This window comes from Callithrix jacchus, chromosome 6, assembly GCF_049354715.1.
Source record: "Callithrix jacchus isolate 240 chromosome 6, calJac240_pri, whole genome shotgun sequence".
Lineage (NCBI taxonomy): Eukaryota > Metazoa > Chordata > Mammalia > Primates > Cebidae > Callithrix > Callithrix jacchus.
Window position 1 is genome coordinate 96582945 of NC_133507.1, and position 6074 is coordinate 96589018.

Here is a 6074-nt window from a genome sequence, read left to right on the forward strand (position 1 = left end):
GATAGCAAGCAGCAGCATTTTTGCAATGTGAGAGTGAGGAGCCGAGATGAAAACCCAAGCTTCCTAGTTCCTAACCCAGAGCTTGTAGTGCTTTGTGATACAGCTTTGCAGAGAGGTTAAAAAAAAAAAAATCCCCAAATGAAAACTGATGGCTTATCTATTTAAAGTAGAGGCAGCAAATAACTCATGAATTCATGCCTTTGATTATTATTCCTCCTTGCAGTGGGGATGGATGGATGAGTCAATCTATCTCTGCCTACACGTCTCTCTGCTCTATGTAAGGAAAATGAGACAGGTTGGGGAAGTCAGTGAGGTGTGATGGATAGAGGACATGGCCAAGTCTCAGAGAACTGAAGATTTAGTCCTAGTTCTGCCAACTGAGTGAACTTGGTAAGTCATTCTCTGAGCTGTCATTTCTTTGTTTGTAAAATGGCAGTGGAGGAAAACTAGGCTGGGGAAGGGGAAGTTGGAGGCTCAAAATTGTATGAGTCTGTGGAAACGTGTGTGTCAGGCTGGGCTCTGTAGGAGGCTAACTCTGAGAAGGTGGGTAACATGCAGGCTGCTTGTTAAAGAGAAGCTTTCATGGGAGGAAGAGGCTAAAGCAGGATTGGGCAGAGGGAGAATCCGAGTCCCAGTGACAGCCTTGGCAACTGCTTGAGGAGCTGTGGAGATATGACATCCTTTGGCACGGTACAAGTAGAGGTGAAAGGTCCAAGCCTTGACACCCACATCCATCTGTCCAGGCAGCCCTTTGCAGCTGGGGCCATTTTTCTTGATGACAGTCTCAACTGCTGTTCAACAAGGTCTTCACTAAAGGGTTGTCTGGAAGGCCCACCACTGTGTCCATCATAACACAAAAGCATGATATTGCTTTTAATCAATAGAAGGATAGAAATAATAAATACTAACATTTACAGGGATATTAGAGATCATGTAGCTCAACCTCCTTATTGAACAGGGGAGGAATAGGGAAGATTTAGTGACTTGCCCAAGGTTATACAGCAAGGTCATGGCCAGTCATGTCCTTGCCCTTGTCTCCATTCTTTCCAGGATAGGACGGTTCATGTGCTATGCACCTGCTAAACATCCTCCTCTCTATGTAGAGAGGGCCATGCAGGCCACGAGCAGTCCTGAGGGTGCCATAAACTGGTCTTGGCCACAGCCACGGGGGTTTGAAGCACATGCTGGTTGTTTCTAACAACTAACTCTTTTACCCCCAGCGTCTTCAGTCTTTCAAATAAAATGGCATTTATCCTTCTGGCTGTCTGTGAGCCTGTCCAGGGAATATTTTCAAGGCAATCTTTTCTCCTTGGAGCCTGGTTAAAAGGGGGGGAAAGTTAAAAATAAATTAGAATTAGGTTCGGTGGTGATGGTGTCTCAAAGCCTTAGGCCAAATGAGAAATTCATCAATTCATCATTCAAAGTTGGACTGACAGAACACAGAGGACTGGGAACTGGCATTTCCCCCTGGATTTGCACAATTCCTCTGCAAGGATCTTGGGGGCCTGGGTTGGAGAGCCCCACAGGGCTGGATAATGAACTTCTGCCATCCTGCTGAGAGCTAGCCTCTGTGCCTGGCAGCACTTGGGGAGTATTCGTGTGTGAGAATTCAGGGAAATGATGCCAGAAACGGTTACATTTTGTAAAAAATGTCTTATCTTGTTCCATTCACTGAGGAAAAGAAAACATCAGCGCTGGAGCTGGAGCCAAACCTATTTCTCCGGGTAATCCATCTCTGTACTGCTGCTCCCTGCAAATCTCTCTTGCATTAGGTTCCCTGGCTTCAGACTAATGCACACACTGTATTCCTCAGAAATTTAGTGAGAGACCTACATGTCTTTTGTAATTCGTATTTCTGTGTCTTATCTCCACGTAAAGTGCTAATATGGAAATTAATTTCATGCTCATCAGATAGCAAAGTAAATTGTCAAGGTATGGGTTCCTTTTAGTATTGTTGAAAGTTCTCCCCACTCCACTTTCTGGCAGCTGAATACTTAATATTATCCAAACAGGGAAAATTAACTTGCTGCAAATACATAGGAGCGAATTTTGAGCTAAAGCAATTCCTTCACTTTTCAAGCCCATGTGGGACTTGACCCTACTAGCTCAGTCTCTTCTCTTCACTCTGCCTAGGTGCCCCCTGCATCCTCTCTAATCCAACTGCCCTCTAGAAGGTCATGTGATGGTGAACCCCAAGTTTTTCTTCAAAGAATGAGTAAGTCAATATGTTCAGCTCTGTTATTCAATTCTCTATTTTAAAGTTTAACTTCCTTGTAATTCCAGTAAAGAACCTTCTCCACTGGTTCTAATCAGTAGTTCACATCTGTTCCCCTGCCCCGCCCCCCGCCCCGGCTCTATCCTGACTCATCACGGTCACCTGCTCCAGTCACCTGCTTCATCACCTTCTTTGACCTAGGTCACCCCTAGCTACCCGCTCTGATGCACCGTAACCATCCTTCCCTCCAAACCACCCGTCCTGCCACTCCAGCTCAGACCCCTGCTCTCTTTAAAATAGCCAAGCAGGATTAGTCTAGTTTGTGCTGTCTAACCCTAGGAACGACACAGCAGTAGTGACGACCCCCATCAGGCATAAGTGCCCCTTCCCCGTTTGTCCGAGACTGCAGCCACCATTGCTCCATCCATGCATGGCACCCTTTTATAGAAGTAAACTGCCTTGCTGAGAGGATTTATCTTTGAGTGCCATTTCTTTTATGGCATTGAAATTTTACTGATAATAGTCAGTTAAATGCATCACATGTTCTCAAGTCACTGTGTATACCCATCCCTTTGCCTAGATCATCCTTCCTTGCCTCCTTTCCCTGAGCAATATCTGCTTCATTTTTTAAGAATGCTAAAATGTCACTTCCTCTAAAAGCTTGGGGTTGGGGCTCTCTTTGTGTGTGTGTTCATGTATTGTCTGAGCCTGGGGGTGGCACACTCCTACAGGTGGAGGTGTCAAACATCTCCCAGGGAGCTGGGATTTGATGCAATGCACCTTCCCCACAGGGAGAGGATTCCTTCAGGGGAGGTCTGCTCATGTTCCGGGGGCTGCCCTCCACCGTGGCTACCCACCTTCAGAGAGTTTGCTTTCACCGGGCCTTTCTGGATGGATTGGCAACTCTTCCCAAGTCAGGCCCTGGTATGCCCTAGTTGGTTTCCAGCAGTTAGCGGGCAGGGCACGGGGGCGACTGGGAAGACTCCTCCTCAATGAACGCATGCGTGTAAAGGGAAGGGATGAACTACGAACAGGAAGTAAATTTCTTTCGAATATTAAAAAAGCTGGAAAAATAATTGTTCCTCTTGTTTAGAAGATGACAGCTTTCCCCCCCTTCATTAAGTGCCTTTCTCTTTAAAAGACAAAAACGGTAAGCTCCTGATCAGAAGCCAGACTTTTTCACAGCTCTGAAAAAGTGAGAACAGCGAATTCATTTCCCTTGTCCCAAAAGGTATGTGCCACGCAGTGCTCCCGCTCCCTGCAAGATCCCTTCCTGTGGAGTTAGAAGGAAGCGGTGTGGCTTCGATGTGTTCCGTAGGCATCCCTGCTGTGGGCGTCCTCCCTTCTCCATTCCTCGCAGAGCCATGGGCCGATTCCCACCCCGCGTCCCTTGGGATTCTCTGGACGGCTGGCCCTGCCGTGAGCGCCGCTCCACTCCGCGGGGGCAAGAGCACGCGGGACCGCCCTTCCAGCCCCTGCGCAGCGCCACTCCTGGCTTCCCTGAAGGGCAGGGCCGGAGCGGGAACGGGAGGAAGCAGCGCGGAGGGAAGCCGTTTGGGAACTGTGCTTGGTTTGACTGGGCCACCCAGAGAAAGGCACGAAGTTACCCCTCGCAGTGGGTGACGTCCCGCTCCTCGCCAGGTCCCCCTCAACTTCGCCTCCTGTGAAAGATAATCGGGCTACGACGCACTTTGCCCGCCAACTCCGGGTGGGGGCGGGGAGCGCCGTCTCCCTGCAGCGTGGTAGGAACGGCGCCCCTGTAGGGGTGCAGCCGCAGCCCCAGGGAGAAGCCCCTCCAAATCCCCACACTAGGAGAGGCCTACCGCCCTGCCCCAGAGGCCGGCCTGGCCTCAGTTCCCTTCCCTCTGTCCTCCACCCCCAGCTCCTTCTCCCCAGACTAGGCAGGGCAGCACAGCCCTGGGGGGCCTTGGCTCTTTACTGGGGTCCCTTTAGAGCTCTTCCTATCCGTGGGAGGTTTATTCACAAAGACGATTCCTTCTGTTGTTCTGGGGCTATTGACTCAATATTGACTTTTGTGTAAAAGACATACAGGGAGTCGCTCAGATACTAGGATCTCTCTATCCTGTGTTAATCTAGTAAGGTGTCTTCCTAAGTAGGACAATGATCCAGGCACTGACCCCATCCCACGAAGAGGAATATTATTTTCTGTCGCTATGCACTGTGATGTCAGGACAGCATCCCCTTCCCCACACTGCCAGTCCTCCCAGGCTTGCCTGGGGCTGTGTGAAGGAACCCTATAGTGCCTGTCACAGAACCACCCCTTACCCATTGGTGGCAATACAAAGAATAAGCACGACTGCTTTTGGGCCCTGAGCCCAGATCCTGGGCCAGGTGTCCCCATACCTGTTAGGGAAGCAGTAAGGATTTCTTTCTGTGCCAGCGATCTCTTGCTGAGCTATGGGAGGGGATTCATTCTCTGATTTCATGTATGGTTTTAGTTCCCATGAGAGTCCCCAGCACTTTCTAGCCACAGCTGTTTGTCTATTCTCAGCTATGCAACAGGGCCTTCTCCTTGGAGGAGCTATGGTGTCTGCCTTCAGGGAGTGCCCCCACATCTCAGGAGGCCAAACCTCCTTCCTCATTAAGACAGCACAGCCTCCTGTGAAGCTGTAGAGCAGGAAACGCTGCCCAGGACACACTGGGGTTGAAGGCTATGGGGAGAGGATCCTCACTCAGAGAAGGTGCAGGCTGCCATCAGGCAATGCAGGGACTTTGTCAAGGGCCAGAAAACTGTTTTCCGTTCCTATGTCCCACACTCGATCTTGTTCTCTTTCCCCAGTGTTTGCCCGGCGTAGGAGACTCTGTAGTAGCTTTAACTGTGGTGCTGCAGGAAGCATGAGTAGGTTGTGTGTTTGGGGAGGGATGGGGGAGTGGAGGCACATGGCATGTATATATATGTGTACACGAATCACCTAACTCTTGCTTTTTTATGAGAGATGTATTCAATTCAAAGGACATTTATGGCATTTATGCTGAGCTGGTTCTGCTAGGTGTATGCTGCTTAGAAGGAAAATACACATCATACATCTTCTGTGCTGTAAAATGACTTCAATTCTTTAGAAAAGTGTTTCTCCAACTTTTTGGGCCCTGATTCACAATAAAAAATATATTTTTCTTAAACATTTATATTTAGTTGTGTAAAATATAGCATAAAGTTTATCATTTTAGCCATTTTAAGTGTATAGTTCAGTAGCATTGAGTATATTCGTGTCGTACAACAGATCTCCAGAACTCTTTCACTGCGAAAAATTCAACTCTATACCCATTAAAAATAAAGCCCCATTAATATCTTTTATGTTGCAACCTCAGTGCACACACATAAGCATTGCGCGTGCGTTTGCGCGTCACGCATGCGCATGTGTGCACACACAAACACACACCACTGCCTGAAAATTTTCATGAAACAAATACTCGCCCTTACTCCATGGAACACAATCTGATATTCTATTCTATTCTATTTATTTTTGAAAATGCTGGTCAAGACCCAGTAACTCATTTCAGTTAGTGTACTTTAGTGGGTTTCACGCCTGCAGTTTGAAATGTTCTGCTGTAGAATACAGACAAGATCACAAATTGCCACATGACAAGGAAGAGTCAGGTTTGGGGTGCAGGGCAGGGGCAGGAAGACAGTTCTGGAGGATTTGTAGGAGGGAGGGAAACCACTGAGTCAGGAAGATCAGAATAGGTCTCTTGGGAGAGTTACTGCCAGAAATGTGCTTCAAAATGTCAATAAGATTTCAACTTAGGGCCAGGCATGGTGGCTCACAGCTGTAATCATCACTTTGGGAGGCCGAGGCAGGTGGATCACCTGAGGTCAGGAGTTCGAGACCAGCCTGGT

General features: G+C 48.3%; 1 long non-coding RNA gene across 1 annotated transcript; it reads left to right on the top strand.

Annotated features, from left to right (window-relative positions):
* Positions 1 to 303: 303 nt before the first annotated feature.
* LOC144576673 (uncharacterized) lies at positions 304 to 5360 on the top strand. Its single transcript, XR_013518973.1, has 2 exons — positions 304 to 390; positions 2134 to 5360. It is a non-coding gene; the product is annotated as an uncharacterized LOC144576673 (long non-coding RNA).
* Positions 5361 to 6074: the final 714 nt, after the last annotated feature.